The sequence below is a fragment of the Lissotriton vulgaris genome, unplaced genomic scaffold, assembly GCF_964263255.1.
Source record: "Lissotriton vulgaris unplaced genomic scaffold, aLisVul1.2 SCAFFOLD_735, whole genome shotgun sequence".
In the NCBI taxonomy this organism is placed as follows: domain Eukaryota; kingdom Metazoa; phylum Chordata; class Amphibia; order Caudata; family Salamandridae; genus Lissotriton; species Lissotriton vulgaris.
In genome coordinates, this window is record NW_028249976.1 from 775,346 (window position 1) to 797,387 (window position 22,042).

Sequence of the window (22,042 nt, forward strand, 5' to 3'; positions counted from 1 at the left end):
GTGTGATAGCCAGGCCGAGCACACTTCAGAAGAGTGCAGGATCAATAATGAAGGTCACAGAGCTGCAGCTGAGTGATAGCCAGGCCGAGAACACTTCAGATGAGTACAGGATCAATAATGAAGGTCACAGAGCTGCAGCTGTGTGATAGCCAGGCCGAGCACACTTCATAAGAGTGCAGGATCAATAATGAAGGTCACAGAGCTGCAGCTGTGTGATAGCCAGTCCGAGCACACTTCAGAAGAGTGCAGGATCAATAATGAAGGTCACAGAGCTGCAGCTGTGTGATAGCCAGGCCGAGCTCACCTCAGAAGAGTGCATGATCAATAATGAAGGTCACAGAGCTGCAGCTGTGTGATAGCCAGGCCGAGCACTTCACTTCAGAAGAGTGCAGGATCAATAATGAAGGTCGCAGAGCTGCAGCTGTGTGACAGCCAGGCCTAGCACAAGGCATCACTTAGAAGAGTGCAGGATCAATAATGAAGGTCACAGAGCTCCAGCTGTGTGATAGCCAGGCCGAGCACACTTCAGAAGAGTGCAGTATCAATAATGAAGGTCTCAGAGCTGCAGCTGTGTGATAGCCCGGCCGCGCACACTCCAGAAGAGTGCAGGATCAATAATGAAGGTCACAGAGCTGCAGCCGTGTGATAGCCAGGCAGAGCACTCTTCAGAAGAGTGCAGGATCAATAATGAAGGTCACAGAGCTGCAGCTGTGTGAGAGCCAGGACGAGCACTTCACTTCAGAAGAGAGCAGGATCAATAATGAAGGTCGCAGAGCTGCAGCTGTGTGATAGCCAGGCCTATCACACTTCAGAAGAGTGCAGTATCAATAATGAAGGTCGCAGAGCTGCAGCTGAGTGATATCCAGGCTGAGTACTTCACTTCAGAAGAGTGCAGGATCAATAATGAAGGTCACAAGGCTGCGGCTGTGTGATAGCCAGGCCGAGCACACTTCAGAAGAGTGCAGGATCAATAATGAAGGTCACAGAGCTGCAGCTGTGTGATAGCCAGGCCGCGTACTTCACTTCAGAAGAGTGCAGGATCCATAATGAAGGTCGCAGAGCTGCAGCTGAGAGATAGCCAGGCCGAGCACACTTTAGAAGAGTGCAGGATCAATAATGAAGGCCACAGAGCTGCCGCTGTGTGATAGCCAGGCCGAGCACACTTCAGAAGAGTGCAGGATCAATAATGAAGGTCACAGAGCTGCAGCTGAGTGATATCCAGGCCGAGTACTTCACTTCAGAAGAGTGCAGTATCAATAATGAAGGTCGCAGAGCTGCAGCTGTGTGATAGCCAGGCCTAGCCCACTTTAGAAGAGTGCAGGATCAATAATGAAGGTCACAGAGCTGCAGCTGTGAGATAGCCAGGCCGAGCACACTTCAGAAGAGTGCAGGATCAATAATGAAAGTCGCAGAGCTGCAGCTGTGTGATAGTCAGGCCGAGTACTTCACTTCAGAAGAGTGCAGGATCAATAATGAAGGTCCCAGAGCTGCAGCTGGGTGATCGTCAGGGCGAGCACACTTCAGAAGATTGCAGGATCAATAATGAAGGTTGCTGCAGCTGTGTGTTAGCCAGGCCAAGCTCACCTCAGAAGATTGCAGGATCAATAATGAAGGTCACAGACCTGCAGCTGTGTGATAGCCAGGCCGAGCACACTTCAGAAGAGTGCAGGATCAATAATGAAGGTCACAGAGCTGCAACTGAGTGATAGCCAGGCCGAGTACTCCACTGCTCCCGCTGAGATTAGACCTGGGTCTCAGACCTATTACAGAAGAGCTGGGACTTAAACCTTTAACCTTTTGGCGTAAAATCTGGACCCAGCCAGAACTATCTAATTATAGGTCTGAGCTCGAAGAGATCTTATGCCTACCTAATGCTGGACAAATCCCATGGTTGAGATACATCAGACAAACTTATGAGACACTGGGAAGACCGGAACTGTGGTCAGATCCTGAAAACGCATGCGGTAGAATCCCGCGCAAATGTCTTTCCAGGGTTTTCTATGAGCACAAATTATTTGTTTCAACTGAGAGCACACGTGAGGGATCTTTTACTAATTTGTTTATTAAAACCAAAGACTCATACCATCTAGAGCCTGTTCTCGATAGCATTAGCCCTGTCCTTACCAGGAAATTATTATTATTCATGCAGTGGCGATATGGATCTCTCCCTCTTAGGGCATTCACGGACCGCTGGGCAAAACACCAGCTCACAACACAGTGCCCAGCTTGCTCTTATCCCCGAAAAAATGACCTGCATATCATATTTTTCTGTACAGCCTATCATAGATCTAGGAAATACTGGCTTGTTCCACTCCTTAAAAACCTTGGCTTCGGGCACTATCTCCCAGCCTATAGAATATTAAAGATAGAATTATCTCCTCCAATCGTGTTTGCAGTGGCAACATTTTTAACAGCAATGTGGCACACCCGTAAACGTTACATCTAGCTAGCTATAGGATAATGAACTGCATTTGATGATTTTAAAATCTATTGTATTTTAACTCATTTGTAACAGATCAACTGTATTGTTTTAATGTTCTCTTATACTGTATATTCCTTTTAATAGTGTTAAATTGCTGTATACTTTTATGATCTACATTGATCGAAATAAAAGTTGAAACTATGTCTGTGGCTTGGCACTCCCCTTGTTAATAATTCATAAAAATGCCATAAAATGTTCAGTACTTGTTAAGGCTAGTGTGCGTAAGTACATTGTGGTAAAAACTGTACCAACCACCAAACCTCATCTTCTAGGGCTTAAAAGCATCCATGATCGTTTTCTATTGACCCGGTTTCAGCTCAACCTCTTCCATTACCTCTTGGCACACCTTCGCGGCTCCCACAGAGGCCAGTGCCTCATGCCCTGTGGCTGCACCCGAGAGTCTCCTCAGGACATGATGCACTTTTTCTTGTTTTGTAGTTTTTATGCTGTCCCTAGAAAGTTATTTATTATTCCCATTCTCAAAAAAGCGGGCTTTAGGAGGGTGAGACCTGCTCTTACCTTTTTACAACTCTTCTCCAATGCCACTGTTTTGCATGCGCTTAACTTTTTACGGGTCGCTGTTAGACTCGGGTCAAGCTGCGATTAACTTCTGTACTGTAATTCATGAATTTTTATCTTGTGTTCTGATTAACTTGGACATGTTATATTTGCCAATCTGTAACTTGGAAGATGTTTTATCATTTTATGTGTGACTTTTATGGTTTTCTTTTATAAAACCGAATAAAGTTTGTTGATAATAATCACCAGGGGATTCATTTACAGGGTAGCATGGTATCCCTCACAATAACTCCAGGAGTCACAGTCCACACAATGTACATGCTTTGTTCCCCCTACTTCCAACCTAAAATATAACCCCAATCACCTGCCCAAACCTCTCCCTGCTGATGCCAATGTGGTCCTCCGTCATCCCACAGACCATATTTTTGGCCGCTTTGAAACTGCCCATACAATAAAAATTCTGCAGTTGTAAATATATATCAACTACCATTTGTTGTGTTTGAAACATTTTATTGAATAATAAAAACGAATAAACATAAGCTGATTATTAAAACAAAAAAAACATCAGTTGCCATACACATAAGAGACAAAAGTAGTACATAAAAATCAACACACTGTAACACAGCAAAGTTATGTAGAGCACAATTCCTAATTTCGGGCAAACTTTAAAGTTCAACAATAGAAACGTCCATAAAGAACAGGAAAGGAAACAAAGAAGGTAGGATACAGTGATTTCATTAATGTGATGCTTCCTACATATAGAAAAACAAATACAAATTATTTTGATTAAGCAATAAAGTCCGCACATTAAAATACTAAGAGAAATATATTGAACAATGAACATTTCATATGTAATTAGAATTCAATTTGAAGATGTTAACCTCAGCATTAATTGATTCATGATTACAACCTGAATGCTTCCTGGAAAGGAACCACCTCATGGGGTTCAAAATCACATCTTTTCCAACAATAGGATTCAAATGATAAACTTGAATTTCAATTCAATTTATTGATTTAGGCCATTTTGGAGATCAACAATTTGAAATATATACAAAGTCCATACACTTTTGTAAAATTGTCTCCTAAACTTGAATTCCATCCACTTTTTGATTAAACACTTCCCATTCCAGCAAGCATCACAAGACCATTTGTTGTTATCTTCCCAATTAGTGATAATGTTTCGGCTGGCAACAACAATAAATATGTTTAGAATTTTACCTCCAAAAGCAAAAACATGCCATTTCTGAATCATGGTGCACAATCAAATGTAGGAACAGAAGGGTATCGTTTGGTGTAGCATTCGTTAAGGTTTGACCAGGCTTGAAACTAGAATTCCTGATTTTTTGGGACATTTAAATGTCATATATTTGAAAGAGTTCTAACAGACCCAGCACGAGCTCCGCAAAAAATGGAAGATGACTGAATTGTACTTAGAGAAAATGTGCTGATAAGTAATCTATTGATGTAAAATACAGTGGTCAGGCAATGCTTGTGGATCTAATCTATTCAGATTTTAACTCCATAGTTTGTTCAATAAATTTACTGAGCATAATACTTGAAGGTCCATCTCTCAGATCAGTTCTATTACAGTTTTAGTTGCGATAACACTAATAGAGATCATTGATAAATAGATTTTAAAAGCCATGGGTGGAATAGATCCTTGGTCTAAATCTAGATTGTTGTCTGCAATAGAAACCAGTACAAACAGATCAAATCTAAAAGCATTGAATATGTTTATTAAAGTGGTTTAGAGTAAACCCAGAAGACACACATTGTTCCTGAAACTCAGAAAATGTATCTAAAGATTATGATTACATCCTATTTTATGTCCAGAAACTGCTTTAGCTGCTTTCCTGTACAAGTGACAACATTTGCAAATATATCTAACAAAACATTAACGCTGGATGTCAGAAATTCTGTCTTTAAGTATTGTGTAAGAGTTATGTGTGATGGTTTTTATTTGATCTGAAGCAACACTAACACTAAATAGGTACATGCACCGGTTATTATTCAACTAACATTATTAGCAAACTTAATTTAGAGGGAATTGAGAAAAATGGCCTCATGTTTTATTGTTAAAAAAATCCACTGGTTCAGTAATTCACAGAGTTTGCAAATGCTAAACCCCCTTTTGAAATGTACTAAGCCCATTTAACAATTCCGAATTTGGAAGGGGAATGTTAATAGTTTCCCTTCTGAATATTGAATACATTGTTAAGGTATGTATTGAGCTTTGAAACCATATGTGGACTGAAAAACAGTAACAGGAGGTAGTAACCAAAGGGGACATTTGTGAATCAGAAAGTAAAATGGGGTGCATTAAAAAATGCCTTGATTTAAAAGCAATCACAGACACAGTAGTGTGCTTACTCTACAAACAACCACTTTTTACCAAATGGATTATTAGTACATGAACCTCAGTATTTCCTATATTGCTGAAATCTAGTCTCTAATATTTTTGTAATGTTGTGTAAATATTTAGTCCTGTTAGTTCCCATTTCAATATTGTCATGAAATGTACCTATTCTTTTTGTCAAACATATTGAAATATATTTATCAAAATTTTCGGGGCATTCTAAAAAGTGTTTTCACTCTATAACTTTAAGCTTCCTAAGAAAAATACTGACGCTAGTTCCTGGTTTCTCACTAAAACAAGCACAATATTGATTTGAGAGAGGTGGTTATTGTAGTCATACGCACTGGGGTTAGTTTAGAAAAGACCAATTCCTTAATCTTTAGAAATAATACTTGGAAAAGTTTATGTTCAATAATTTCAGATAATTTACTGATAAAGATATCAGATAAAGATCTCCTAATTTCTTATACCTTGTGGTATCAAAAATATGCTAGAATTAACAGGCTTCTCTTCTTGATAAATATAGGTATGAGAAGTTATTAAATGCGATTATCAACTTTGTTATTTTAACACATTTTGTCAGTGCACAGAGTATTTTTCCTACATAGATCACAACATTTCATGCAATGGTCTGTGCTTGAACGTACAATGAAGGGGTAAAAATGCATTTCTACCACATTCAAGAAACCCTTGGGTCTCTGAGGATTACTGTTGCAAATGAAGACCTAGCTAAGATGAAATATCTCTTTAAAAGGACAATTTCCCTCACCCACCATAGTTGGCATGCTTCCTTATTGGGAATCTATAAATAAACAACTCCTTTTTTCTATGGTGTGTCATATAAAATTGATGCTATAAATTTTGGTAAGAGTACACAACGTCAAACAATTCAATACTGCTTTTATATCAATTTACCTTTGAAAGCTTGAAGTGAAAGACAATTCTAAATGGCATTTGGTTATGAGTAGGCGCTAATGACTATTTTCGGATGACAATGTAATTAGCTTTTTTTGTATAAGATGTGTTAAAAGTATGGGTAGGGAAAATGGCTATTTTGGCCAAATGCTGCCCTTTCTATATGCATGCGAGTTTTAATTTGTAAACAGAATCACAATTTGTTATGTGGTACACTATAATGTTAGATTAATCTGTTGTACCCTTCTGATAAGCAAGGGATGACGATGAACTGTTTTTTCGTCCCTGGTTTTAAATGGATTCAGGTTGGAACAGATGACGTGTTGGTTGACTTTACCTCAGAAAATGGTTGTTTCCCGCATGCTGCTTTCATGCGACTTAAATCCCTTCAGTGGAAGAGGCGGCTGCATGCCTGCATATATGGCCAGGTCAGTACTTGGTTGTTTCGGTTCTCCAGTGGGGCTAGAATAGAAGCTGTTAAGGGTAGGGGCTTAGCTTCCCATTGGTGCAGCAGGTGCAGTGGCACCAGGTCCCAGATGCCCTAAAGGCCCACTGAACCCTGATAATTGCTGTTTGTCACAGTTCAAACAGAGGCCTGATGGGCCCACAGAACAATGATTATTGCTGTTTTCCACAGTCCAAATAAAGGGCAGAGGTCACATTTCCTTTTTTGCCTTGGGGCCCAGGGCACACTGGCTAGGCCACTGGTTAAGGATGCAGTGGGGAAGAGGTGGCGAGACAGTTGGATTATCTAAACAGCTCGACGATGACTTCATGCCTGATTCATTACAATTAAAGGCTGAAGTAGGAATAGCTATCATAATATAGGAAGGCCTATGTACAAATGCAGCTCGATTAGCAGCTGCCTTCAACTTCTCTCTTATCACCTATCCTAATTTACAGTTTTATATTAGATGCAGACAAAAATCGTGATTTATGAATATGTTTATCTATCTTTAGGTTCAAATGACCCATGTAAATGTAAATGTATTTGAGCTTATATAGCGCACAGCTACCCGCAGTGGGTTTCCCGGCGCTTGCTTAGGGAACCCGTCCTGGTATTACCCTGTGAGATAACCCCGGCAGGGTATCCACAAGGTGAAAGCCAGGCATCCCGCCGCGAGGGGCCGTTGTGGAGATTAAGCAAGCTATTGCCCAGAGTCGCAGAGTGTGAACCCGTGAGTCGAGAAGGCACCGGAGCGAGAATTATCGAGTCCATGGAATTTTTAGCCCAGGACCCGCCGAGGCGGGGATTTGAACCCTGGTCCAGGGCCGATCTCAGCTTCCGGGTCTGCCGCCTCTAACCCCTGAGCCACACTTCTTCACCCATCTTTTCCATATGCAAGTATCAGCCAGGTCAGGAACGCCTAATGGCTTTGAACTTGATAAAGCCACATTTATCACTGGTCCTGAAATGCAAATGGCAGCATTAGGCACGCAGAGGTGTATTCTACGTAATCTCATTATATTCAGGGTACGGGAGAGTGTTTAGAGCATAAAGCACTTTGACAAAAACATTTCTGCCACCATAGAAATTCAATCTTCCTTGTCCTACCCTAGTATACAAGTTGTACCACATTCTTTGTATACCTGAATTAAATAGGCACACAAAATAGTACTGTATTTAAAGGCCCAGTTCAGAATTACATGGAAGGTGCACTGTCCCAGACCACACAACAGTGCAGTTTTTAGTGGGTGCTATCATCCCACACAGGGGGAATACACCAGATTATGCTGGAAAAAACATGTGGTGCCCCAATGCAGGCGCAGTTGTAAACCACCAGTCTGCTTACATAGTAAAGCGTCTGGCAGCTATTAAATGAGGTGGCATGTTTCCCCTGCAGGTGGTTGGGGTCTGTCACCATCCTGTCAGGTGGGGGGTATACAATCAGTGCGCCTCCTGACTGCTTGATTGCCTTTTCGCCTGTGTCAATAATACCGTGCAGTCCTTGGAGGAGGAGTCAATTTGTATTCATGAAAGACACTTGTGTTTCTCGGATATGTAATCCCCAGATGATGCCTGAACTGTTCCCCAACGGGCTATTTGTACATGGTATTGAATTGTATGGCCTTATGAGCACTGTTAATAATAAAAAAAGATTTATGTATATGTAAATGTAAATGTAATGTATACTTGTAAAGCGCACTGTTGCCAGTCGGCGTCCTGGCGCTGTATACCGCTGGGGAACCCGTCCTGGCTTTCCCTGTGGGATGGTCCCTGCTGGGAATCCCCAAGGTGGAGCCAGGCATCCCCGGCGTTGATGGGGCCGTTGTGGAGATTAGGCAAGCTAATGCCCAAAGTTGCCGAGTGGGACCCCTGGTTAGAGTAGGCACTGAGGTGAGAATTATCGAGTCCGCTGACCCTGGTCCACGACCCTGCCGCGTCGGGAATCGAACCCTGGTCCCGGGCCGACTTCTGCTTCCGGGTCTGCCGCCTCTAACCAGTGAGCCACACCACTCCACGTAGTGGAGTGTTTATTGCCCTCTATGTCACTCAACTTCTAAGCACCTAATACAGCTTGTACAGTGGTTACTGTCATCTGCTCACCTACATTATGCTTAATATAAATAGTGCACAATTTAGGCGTTTGTATCTGCCTACAACGTGAACCTGATACAAATAGCAGTACCTACAAGGTGGATGGTACAATTCAACAAGAGTCTAAGATACTCCAGCACAGATGACTTTGCATCAACATTACGGAACATCAGTCTTGATGGCAAGCGAACTTAAAACTTATCAGTATTGTATACATTATTATCAGAGACTATACTTCCCTCTTGGATACAACTTTACAACAGAATTTTATTAATTTTTGTACAGTTGTGTGTATACAATAAAACAACCTACCCACCATAATTGATCTGTCTATTCATCTTTTTGGGATCTGGAGTAGAATGCTACTCACCGAAAAGCACTTCAACACTTCGTCAGGGGTAGCAAGTGCTATATAAATGCAAAACCTTCCCTCTTCTCTCCCCCCCACTATCTTTTTTAACCCAACTAACAGACCAACATGTCCAGCTCTCAAATACATTTTATATTTCCCTATACTAATTCACCACTAATCATTTTTGGATCCTGGAGTAGCAGATTAAATATTTCAGAAGGCAACAATTCGATGAACCAGGCTACCAAGGCACAGGAATGTGGCGGGAGCCTCCAGCTCTGGGTCGGATTCCTGTAAAGATTCACACGCAGCAGGGAACAGATGCAAGGGGCACGCATCGTACTCGTAAACTACCTTGACCTACATGGTGCGAAAATCTAGGTTCTTTCATTTTTTGTATTAAAACGCATAGATATAGAAGACCGACCCCACGCTCTGGACCTCAAGAGAATGGATTCTTAGGCATTCTGAAATTGTTTGTGCAAGGAGGGATTTAACATTAACTATGTCGCCTGCAAAAGGTCAGAGGGCATGGCATGCATGATTTGGTTCCCATAACTCCTTGCAAGAAGGAGCTCGTGAATTTGAGGCTCCACAGAGCTGCCATGGGATCTCTGACTGGTCAGTTCATCTCTCCAAGCTATCACGGAATACATTTCTCCTTGGTTAATGCTTAGAAACCGGCAGACGAGGTCCATTTTTCAGGGGTTTGTCGTACTCCAATCTGCCACAGCTTCCAGGCACAGGGTGATAAAAAAAACCACTATATTAAAAGAACAAAGATTGGTCAGCAGGTTTTACAGCTTTTTGTTAAACATTGAAAAGGTCGCAAAGCAAGAAAGGGAAAGGCAGAAAAGGGGAAGGTGATAAAGAGAGACAGCAAGGATAAATAAGCACACGCGCAAGAGTGTGTTCAGAGTTTAAATCCCTTACTAAAAGCCTCACAAAGCAACGCATGCGGCCTGGCTCAGGCGAGACCTAAAAATGGTATACGACCCAATATAAGTATAAAGAACGGTTTTAATATACAAAACCATCCAGTGATCATATTAATCTTCATAGAGTGGTTAATTCACTGGTGGTACCAAAAAGAATACATACATAGGAAATATGAGAATGGTTTGAAAAAATCTAGGTTAGACATTTGAACAACTGTGCTAGCGTTACATTTCAAAGCTATTCATTCCAGGACATACAAACCCGTCCAAACGGGACACAACCATATACTGTATAGTCAATGTCTGTTATTCTTAGCATAGGTGAAAAATAAAATAATTTATAGACAATAATAATATTCTGTAGAAAGGTTAATCCGCTGACGTCGGGAAATGTGCCTCAACTCACTGTGGCATGCGGCTCAGGGTGACTCTCCGCCCTAATAAAGAATTATAGGAAGGTGAGCATGGTAAGAAAATAAGTCTTCTGGAAGGCTGTAACAGTTCTAGGCATTTCAGAACAAGTGTAAAGAAAAAGTGTGCCCATGTAGATTAAAAACTGTCCATATACTCATAGGCGGTGTCTGCAATAGTGACCAAGGTATTTTCGTATGGCTGTGAAGTCCCTAATACGTTCTCCGAGCATGTATTCAGATGTCACTAAGGTTTATCGAGACAAGCAGGCAGCGTAATGGTGTTTAACACTAGGGGGAGACACGCCAAGACAGTGGAGGCAGTCGTGTGTCTGCCTTGAAGTTTGTGTATCAATGTTTTTGATGGCTCGTGCCTCATAACAGGCTTGTTTTGCGGCAGCACAGGGTGAACAAAGGCAGAACCTAGTTCAGTAACTTCCATAGGAAACATGTGGTGTTATGGGGAAAAAAAGACACTTAGAGCTAGTTGGCCTAACACACAAGTACAGCGTGCTTAGATTTCAGAAGCAACTGCCCCATTAAAATATGCAGCGGTAAGGCACATGATAACACTGCCTAGTTTAAACATAGATGCAGCATTCTTCAAGTTGAAAACTGCAGACGTGTTTGATGTGCACTGCAATAACAAAGCTGCGATGCAGTGGAGGAAATGGGCTTAAAATAGTTGACCTCTGCATGGGGCAGCGTGCTTTGTTTTCAAGACACAACACCTGCCACATGTGCACTGAGAACTTTCATACGACATGAGAGTGTGCTTTGACACTTTCATATCTTTAACATGAATGTAGCATTCTTTACGTTTTCATAACAAGAAAAAAAAGAAAAGACGCGTTCAATGCACAAAAGATTCAAGTTAAACAAAAAGGTAGGTTCAGGGACCCATTTCTGTATACAGGGAACGTGCTGCCTCGGTGCAGAAAAAATTACATATATAACAAACGTAGGGTCAGAGACCCATAACTGTATACGGGGAGCCAGCAATCCGTTATACCACAGCAGATGGAGGACGGTGTCCAGAGTAATCGCTGTTGCTCGAATAGAGGATCCGGAGCTAGCGAAAGCCGAATTTGGTGTGTGGCTACTCACTCAGGTTGTATAATCGCATTACTCTGATGCAGTCAAGTGACCACGAGTACTTGGGAAATGTAGTCCCATGCCGGCAGCATGAATGTGAATGAACGCGCACTAAATGCTGAAGGCTTTCTTGCTTCTGTCACACACAGCCGCTTTTTCACGTGGAATAGAATCACTAAAGACGGGCCTCCATCGAAGTTAAATGCAAATACCACGATGTACTGGCATGTGTTTTTAAAGGGTCAGCGCTGTATAGCCAAGGGCGAAAGACCCATTAGGAAAATCATCACACCCGAAAACCAGATTGCCCATAGTTGAAATGAGTGATGGGTGTGTAAACCATGTCCCTTGTACTACGCATGTATCCTGTTGCAAGCGGTCAGCCCAATATGTCTAAGGGTATAGAGAGGTCAGTGCACCTGAATCAGAGTGCCCAATCTTGTATGGATAAGTGTAGGATGTTTGGACCATGTCCAATGGACAGTCTGTTACAGGTATCTGGTGGAGGTAATTTTCTGACCTTATGAGAGTACAATAAAAAAAAACATATATATGAAAATATAGAAAAGAACAGGCAGTGTCCCTCGCACATATTCTAAGGCACCTGGTTATCAGGAGCCATAGTTCTATATGGTTAGCCATATGTATTCTCTTGTATGTTAGGTGACTGGTGGCACTTCGCCACACACCCAGAAAAATCGCTCATGCGGAAAAGGTCAAGTCTAATGGGGCCCCCTCCGTCAGAGAAGGGACAACTCCCTTGTTCCTATTGCAATCAATGAAGATTTGGGAATATTTTACATAAACAAGGGAAAATAGTGTTTAGGCCCGTCCGATCCCAATCACTGCTTTTGTTCCCATGGTTTGTCTGTGCCAATCGGGATTTCAGATATATCTGTGTATCGACAATATTTTGGTCATCTGGCGAGGTGAAGATCAATATATCACTACCATCGGGAAATTGATTTGCAAGAACTAAGAGTGTGGCATGCCAATGACTGCTTCCACAACGACTTCAAGAAAATATTGTACTACCTTATAGTCCCTATTAAAGTCCACAAACAGAATTTTCATAAAGTAAACAATTGGTTTAATAAGGAATTCAGACTATCACGTAGATATCCTTCACAAAGGACAACTCAGAAATCAGTCTGGACGGAGAGAAGTACAAAAGGGCCCAGGCTCGGGCTAAGAAAGAATGGGAGGAAGATGGAAGGAACTCAAATTGGCTTGCTCTCTTAAGAACTCCACCAAGTTTTGGGTACTTGTAAAGTGGAGGGGAGAGGTCCCTGCTTCACCTCTGCAAAATAACATTTCTCCCCAGACCTGGGTTGATCATTTCTCCAATCTTTATTTAGTCACTCCTTTTAATGAGCCAGACACTGTGCTGGGGACTGTGTAAACAGACAACTCTATAGCTGTATCTGGGCCTTTTCTTGACCTGGCCGACATCCTCAGCTCTGGATGCAATAACCAGAGGTAAAGCTCCAGTATTAGACAGCATTCCAGCTTATATCCTTCTGCTAGAAAGAGATAAATTGTCTTAGTATAACCTTTTCTTAACTAATGCCATTATCAGTGGTGCCCCGGTACTTGACTCTTGGAAGGGAGCGTACGTCGTCCCGATTTATAAGAACAGGGATATATTCCATCCAGCCAATTACAGGCTGATCAGCTTGATCAACTGTGCGAAGAGCATTTCTGCCCAATTGGTCTTGAGCAAGATTGAGGAAAGGACTGCAGCTAAAGCCATTGTATCCCCCTTTCAGACAGGCTTTAGGAAGAAGATATCCACGATTCATCAGGTTTCCGCTTCCTTTTACTGTATTGGAAGATCGTTGTGGTCGGCAGGGAAACTTGTATGTTGCCTTCATCGACCTTAAATCTGATTTTGACCTGGTTCCACGAAGCAGGCTATGGAAGGTCTGGGGTGACATGGGCCATCCCAGGAGGCTCTTGAGCCTATTGATCAGTCTATATGAGGGTTATTATGCCCAGAATCGCCGGAAAACCAAGGGCCAGGTGACTGAACGATTAACTATCAATTAAGGTGTTCACCAGGGTTGTGCACAGGCGCTCACCCAGTTTTTTTTCTATATTAATGTTGTTCATTATCTGCCCTCTTTCTCAAGTGATGCACCGTCCCTGGTAGGCACAAAATGAACAAGTTACTTACCTTCGGTAACGATGTATCTGTAAGACATATATTAGTTATAGATTCTTTAGCCTAGAATTACCCCCAGGCGTCAGACTGGATCCGAAGAAATTTTTACTTAGCAGTACCCCTACGTGTCGGTAGGTGGCATCGGTCAACTCAGCGTCTGTCATGGGCATCATGGTCGCCGGGATGACGCAGTGGTGTCTATTTAGACTCCGCTCCTGCACACTAATGTCAGTTCTGATACGACGTTCCATGCCAGAAGCACAGAGCCAAGCAAAACACTGACCTCTGGTGCACAAAACTAGGGCCCTGTAAGGGAGTCCCTATCCCTAGAAGTCCGTGTGCAGAATGGGGAGGAAGGGTGGGGAGGTAGGAAATCTATACCTAATATACGTCTCTTACAGATACATCGTTACCGAAGGTAAGTAAATTTTTCATCTGAAATAGACTATTAGTTATAGATTCCTTACCTTAGAATAGATACCCCAGCAATACCAAACCAGGTGGTGTGTCTTCGAATTAAGTTCACACCAGGAAATCCTGGAGAACAGAACAGCCAAAAAACCTAGTTCTCTGGACTTGGCTGTCCAGGCAGTAATGCTTAGTTAACGTGTGCAGGGATGCCCACGTGGCTGTGTGACAGATGTCAATCAGTGGAACTACACGTCTCAAAGCAGTAGTGGCTGCCGTCGCCCTGGTAGAGTGGGTGCGCAGTCCTACTGGAGGTTCCTTTTTAGCCAAAGAATAACAGATCTTAATGTATAGGAAGACCCATCGAGAGATGGTACTTTTGTGCATTGCCGACCTTTCTTGGTGCCCACATAATCCGCAAACAGTTGATTGTCCTCCCGGAAGTCTTTAGTGCGGTCAAGGTAGAAAGACAGCACACATTTTGGGTCCAGACAATGGAATCTACCCTCCTCTTTGGAAGGGTGCAGAGGCGGGAAGAAGGTGGGCAATGTGATGGTCTGACCTATGTGGAAAGAGGTAATCACTTTGGGTAGAAAAGAGGGCTTAGTACGGAGGACTACTTTCTCTGGATGGACAGCAAGAAAGGCAGGTCTGGAAGATAAGCCTGAAGCTCACTCACCCTGCGAGCAGAGGTGATGGCAAGCAAAAATGCAATCTTCAAAGGAGGCAAAGAGGACAATTATGTAGGGGCTCAAAGGAAGCACACATAAGATAAGTGAGGACAAGATTCAAGTCCCACTGGGGCATTACGAAAGGAGAAGGAGGAAAGAGATGAGTAATGCACTTCAGAAATCTGTTAACAATAGGATCGATGGCCATGCTCAACAGCTCGTGGTACCAGACTATTCGTGCCCAGTCCGGAGCCACAAGAATGACTTGGGAGCGGTCGCGTTTGATCTTCTTCAGCAATTTTGGCAGAAGTGGTACAGACAGAAAGGCGTACAGGAGGCTGAAACTCCACTCGTGACGAAGAGCGTTGCCGAGCGAGAGCCGCCTTGAAAACTCCAACACCCAGAACTGCTGACATTGCGGGTTCCCTTCGGTGGCAAATAGATCTAACCAAGGCTCTCCCCACTGCTAAAAGAGACCTTGCACCACCTTCGAGTGAAGACGCCATTCGTGATCCATCATGCACCGGCAGCGGAGTTTTTCTGCCCTGGTGTTCAGGGAACCTGTTAGGTGTTGAACCACCAGAGGTATGCCCTGATGTTCCAGCCATGTCCAAGGAGAAGAGCCTCTTGACATAAGGTTCACAACCCGACCCTGCCCTGTTGGTTGCAGTGTCACATGGTAGTGGTGTTCTCTGTGAACAACTGCACCACTCTTCCTTTTACAGAAAGAAGGAATGCCTTCAGTGCAAGACGAATCGCCCGGAGCTCCAGAAGGTTGATGTGGTGCCTGGACTCCGCCAGAGACCAGAGGCCTTTGATCTCCGCCATTCCCATATGGCTGCCCCAAACCAGGAGTGACGCATCCGTCACTACTCTGAACTCAGGTTGGGGAAGGGAGAGGGATCTGCTGTTGACTCAATCCTGGTTCGTGAACCACCACTGCAACTGACTTGCAGTCCCCTCCAAAATCTGAACGTCATCGGAAAGATTCCCCTGGTGCTGCGCCCACTGGAACTTCAGGTTCCACTGCAGAGCACGTATATGCCATCTGGCATGATGCACCAGCAGGATGCAGGAGGCCATGAGGCCCAGCAGCCTCAGGGTCATTCTCACTGAACACCAGGATGGAGGCTGAAACATCGGTATCATAGCCCGAATATCCTGGACTTGCTGCTAGGGAGGATAGACCCAAAACTGTGCTGTGTCCAGAACCGCTCCGATGAAAAGGACCTTATGGGAGGGAATCAGGTGCGACTTCAGCACGTTAACTGTGAACCCCAGCAAATGCAGGAAGTCCGTCGTAGTCTGGAGGTGGGAGATGACAGCCTGGGCGAGCTCGCCTTCAACAGCCAGTCGTCGAGATAGGGGAAGACTGGAACCCCTGATCTACGCAGATGAGCTGCGACCACAGCCATCACTTTAGTGAACACCCGGGGGAGGGCTGGTAAGGCCAAAGGGGAGCGTGGTAAACTGAAAATGCATGTGGCCTACCGTGAACCGAGGTAATGACGGTGGGCAGGCAAGACGGGGATGTGAAAGTAAGTGTCCTGCAAGTCCAATGCTACCATCAAATCTCCAGGCTCGAAGGTAGACAAGACCTGAGCCAAGGTTAACATCTTGAATTTCTCCTTTAGGAGGAAGCGGTTGATGTCCCTGAGGACTAAGATAGGATGCAGGCCTTTGTCCTTCTTGGGTACCTAGAAGTAGTGGGAGTAGCAACCCCAACCTACTTCTGGCACAGGGACGCGTTTGATAGCTCCCTTGCCAAAGAGATCCATAACTTCCTGGAAGAGAAGGGCCAAATGATCCTCCGACATGGGATGAAATTACCACAAACGGCATGACCCTTTCGCACTCCGCTGCTTGCGGAACTCCGCATAGACCACCAGAGTTTTTTTGTCACATAGGCTTAATCTTATCATGAAAAAATAGATATCAGTCATATGTTAAGAAACAAGGGTGAGTAGAAACATTTTGGGTGGAGTAAAATTTAAGACATTATTATTGTGATTTTTGGGGCAATTAGTTGATTTTTGCAAGCACTAAAACTTCTCTGTGTAAAGTAAAGACCATGAGAGTTTTGTAACTTTCAGATACTCAAATTGTGGATTCTGTAAAAAATATTTCCAGGTCTGAAATTTCTTTGGAGATTGCAAGCGGGCAGCCTAAGTTATCATGCAGAGTTTCTTGATGAATTCTATTGCAACTACAACATGTGCTCTCTCATGTAAAGTCAAGTTGTTAGAAGCTTTTCTGCAACTCAAGATACACCTTACTTTTCACCTGGTGTGGATGCATTTCTCATGTTTAGTGAGATCTCCTTTCTGAGTAAAACGTTTCTGGCTTTCCCCTCCTGTATAATGCTTTAGTCCAGTGTGAATTCTCATGTGAAATGACATTGTATTCAAGACTAAACCTTATCTGACATTCAGAACACACATAAATGATGTTCACTCTTCTAGTGAGCACCTTGCACAAGTCCAAACAACCCTTATGGTGATGGTTGTAAACTCAACCTTTGTAGCAGGGATTCTGTACCTATACAGAACTGTGCATAGAGACTCAAAACCTCAGTGAATGAGGGTGTGCCAAAAACTCACCTCAGTATCCAAAATCCTCTACCAGACTAGCAATCAGTGTCTCATTGGTTCTCTCTCATCCCCAATGATTAGACAACCCAGAACATGAACTCAGAACACCTCAGGTAAAGTGGAATACATGAACACTCTTTCGTCATACCAACATATCAGTCCAGAATGAGGAGTAAATGAAGACACATGCAATTTTGAAATGTTTATTTCTAATGCAGTGTTCTTAAGCGCAGTGTCTTAGATAATACAAGGAAACATTATCAAGAACAAGGTTATCAGCATTGTTACTATTCCATAAAATACAAAAGGAGAAAGCATGTCAAAATGCTAATAGTAAAAGGTTTCATTAAACATAAGTTTACCCTCCCTAGCCAGTATATTATATTATATCTAAAGAAGGTGCCTTTTGGGTTTAGAAGGGCAGACCCATACCTCTTGGTCTTAGCAGAAACGGATCACATCATCTCCTGCACCAACACTCAGCATACGAATCTCCATCAAGTGTGTTTTACTTCTCTGTGCAGTGCATTATTAAACCCGCTCAAACCCAAAGTTGGCCACAGCTGCAAATGTGTTATGTCTAGACCGTGCGCTGATCAACTCGAACAACAAGCACTGTGTTGAAAAACCTTGAAGGCCTCGGCACTCACTGTACAGACATAGATTATCAAGCAAACCTTGTTATTCTCGCGTCAAACAAAATATGCAACTAGGCGAAAAGCTGTAATAACATAATGTGCCGTGTACAGAGGCAGCAGAAAAGGAAAATGGCTTTTAAACTTGTAAAACGCTCATGCTAACTTAACACAGTGTGAAGGTATAATTACAAACACGTGACACCTTATAGACCAGCTATCCTAGGGATAGCATGGACAGAGCAGTCTTAGGCTATAACTCTAGAGGGCGTGTAAAGCCAGCTGTTTTACCATATGTAACACCTTGAATACCAAATGAAAGGACACCACACAGGATATATATAAAATATATATGTATTTATTCACTAACCCACTCCTCTGAACTCTTTATGAGGACAGAGGCAAAAGCACATAACAAGTTACACTTAGAAATACTTTAAATAGCACAATTTACAGTTAGGCCCTAGGGGCGCGTAAAACCATATACTAAGTAAGTGGTATAAGAACCACGACTGGTGAAAGGAGAAGGCCTAGGGAATCGCTGGGGCTACACTATCTGACCCTTAGGTTAGGAGTAGGAGGCCCACAGGCGGCGCGTGCAGAGTCGGAACACTCACGCGGGAGTCAATAGAAAGTCTATGGGAACTTAAAAGGTAAGTAATTATAGTTTTAGGACACTTCCGGTTTAGATAGGAGGAAACTACAAGCAAATCTGGACACTAGGATAGTCAATCCCTACAGGAGCACCGAAGTACTCGCGTTACCTCACCCACGGGTGCATAGGTGTCAAAGTGTGTCTGGTTTCGGCGTTGATTCCAATGGAGCCGTGAAGAAAGATGCTGCAGGCGACCAGGAGGAAGATGTCCGGGTGGATCCAAGGGTGGATCGAAGTTGAAGAAGGACCTGAAAGCAGAGGGGACAGAGTCTAGGTCACTAGCCAGTGACCGGGTGGAATCAGGAAGGAACCAGACGTCGTCGAGGAGCAATCAGGTGCTGTCGTGAAGCTGGTCTCTGCAGCCACGCGGACCAGGAGGTGTCGAGGACGACCAGGCGCTGGAGAGGAGCTGTCCCACGCAGGATACACAAAAGGCTTCTGGTGCAGACCAGGAGGGTCTGAAGTTCTTCACCTTTTCAGGGAAGCAAGTGCCAGTCTGGAGCAACCAGACCAGCGATGGATTTCTTAAAGGATCGTCGTCACAGGGCTACTAGCCAACTGGCCAGCAACCGGGACAACGCGTCGAGTAGAACACAAGCAGAAGGGCCCCACGCAGAACACGTGGAGTGTGGAGGGCTGATCTTCGGTGCATGTGGTGCTCATTGTCGGGGTGTCTCGGTCCCCAGTGCACAGCTTCGAGGATGCCTCAGGAGCTGCGCTGGTAGCAAGAAGAAGGACTTTTCAAGATGTCCGGTCCACGAGGTCCAACGCCGTCCAGGTGCTCATCTGTGCTGGAGTCGTGCAGTGGGGTCAGAGGGCTCAGGGAGTCAGGATCTTGTCAAGCTATGAGCTCGGGTTCTGGCGGGAACGGGGGCAAAGCAAGCCGTCGAGTTGCTGGATGGTGCCTGGTTGCCCAGGGTGGGCACTCCTTGGCCACAAGGGAGATTCTTCAGTCTTCAGCTTAGGTGAATGTCGAAGGGTCCAGAGTTTCGTCTTCAGTTCGATTCCAGGATTAATCTAAAGTCTCCTGTGTCAGCTCCTATCTTTATACAACTAAAGGGGGCTGGTTTACCTACTAGGTCCCTCCTATGGGTGGGACCAGGAAGGGGGGTGGTTACACCCCCTTTCCTTTGTCCAGTTTTGCGCCAGAGCTGGGGCAGGGCTGCCCCAGCAACCGGTTTGAACTGGGGTATGCATGGAGCACCTAGAGTGCTCCAGGCAGTGTGTTTCTTTTCAACGCTCCCTGTCCTAATACACAAACTCCTGTCTGGGGCGGTGCTCGCACCTCTCCAGGCAGGAAACCTATTGTCCAGGCCTCCCTCGCTGGAAGGACTCCCAGCAGCAGAAGGTCAGACTTGTGTCTGGGGCAGCAGCGTCCATTTTGTAACGCTGGGGCTCTGGTTAACTTTAACCGTGATCGTCAGAACTAACATGTCTTTTCCCTCTAGAAGGGCGGAATGCTACCCCCGTCGCCAGAATTGGCGAGGGGGTAGTATTCCAAAGTGTATGACACCTTACACGACATGTTTCGATAAAGCCAAACCAAAGTTAGCATTAACCGCGAGGATTATAATGCACTTAAGAGTATATGGTTTTTCAATATCATAGAACAGCTATAAGGAAGTAGTTCCGAACGCTGCAGACAGGCTCAGCTCATGCTAGAGCACCATCTCACATATAACCAAGCACTCTGCCTACAGGATTGTTAAGGCCTGCCATAGGAGTGACTTATAGGTTACTATGTATGTAGGTATAGGAATACTACACCTAAGCAAGGGGTGACTACACAACCTTGCCCCAGCTGAGTGAACAGCCAGTTGTGTCTATTTGGGTGGCCAGCCAGGTGTGGCATAATACATGCTGCAGCCCCTGGTAGGCCTTGGTTGCACCTATGCCCTGAGTACCTTGGGTACACTATACAGGGACTCATAAGGTGAACCAATATCCAATTGTGTATGTACCTAAGGTACATGGAGTCCGTTTTAAGGAGAGAGCCTATAGTTGGCCTGGGATCCTGCTATTCAGGGCCCAGGCTAAGTCGAAAACCAGCTAAACACTAGGCAAAAAGTTGGGGGTAACCATAGTCAGATATCCACCTTCCTACAGTGTGTTTTCTTATGGCGCTTGTAACCATCTCTACCTCTGAATCTTTTCTGACATTTAGAGCACTGATAATTTAATTCACCAGTGTGGATTCTCACATGTTCAGTGAGATGAGATTTTTGGCTGAAACATTTTTGGCATTCGGAGCACTGATAAGGTTTTTCCTCAGTGTGGGTTCTTATATGCGGAGTGAGACTACTTTTTTCACTGAAACATTTGTCACATTCAGTGCACTGATAACGTTTTACCCAAGTGTGGGTCCTTGTATGTTTAGTGAGTCTCATTTTGTCACTGAAACATCTCTGGCATTCAGAGCACTGATAAGGTTTTTCCCCAGTGTGGAATCTCACATGTTCAGTTAGAAGTGATTTAAGTTTGAAATCTTTTGGGGGTTCAGAGCACTGATAAGGTTTTTCCCCATGTCGTAATTTGACAATGGCCGAGTTAGCGCTTAGCTGTGCTACACGTATTCCCGCTTGACTTGACTATATATGGAAACGCCATTTTGTATGTCACGGTGGCCATCTTGCATCATGAGCGGCCTCGTGGTCAGCGTGCCCTTTAGTCCGTTGTCCGTACCACTGACCACTCGAGTTTGCCCAGCAACAGGCTATTTTTAGGAACAGTCAAGCCTGTACATGCGCAGTCCCCATTGACCAGTCGTCCCTCAGGAATGTGCCGCCAAACTGACCAGCGGGGTGAATCCCCTCCAATGAGCTGGCTAGGTTCCAAAACATGACCATGTATGTACATAACGCTCTAACTTTGTGCCGCCTATCTTTTATTACCTGCAAAATGTATAAAAGAACGAGTCACACCGATGTTCGGGGTGATACTTCTTGCATTACCGAAGGGTGCTGTAGGAATGTACCACCACCCCATGGGGTCTTAATAAACTTGTTCTTTGAATTTTTCAGTTTCCGTGCCAACAGTTCTTTCAATGTAAGTGGGTTACCTTCGGAACATGTAGGCCTTGGGAACCCGATACTACAAATTGGCGACCACGAAGGGACTCATCGGCGACTCGGATGCCCGAAGGAGAGGTCGTGACGAAGGTTTGGAAACTCGCCATGGACGCGTACGCTGCCACCGAGTGACCCGAGTCTTGGCACCCGCGGTGTTTCTTCCTTTCCTTCTGATCTGACCTTCCAGGTGGCGCCGGTCTCTGACTGAGTACTCGATCGTCTGCGTTGCTGGATAAGTGCCGTT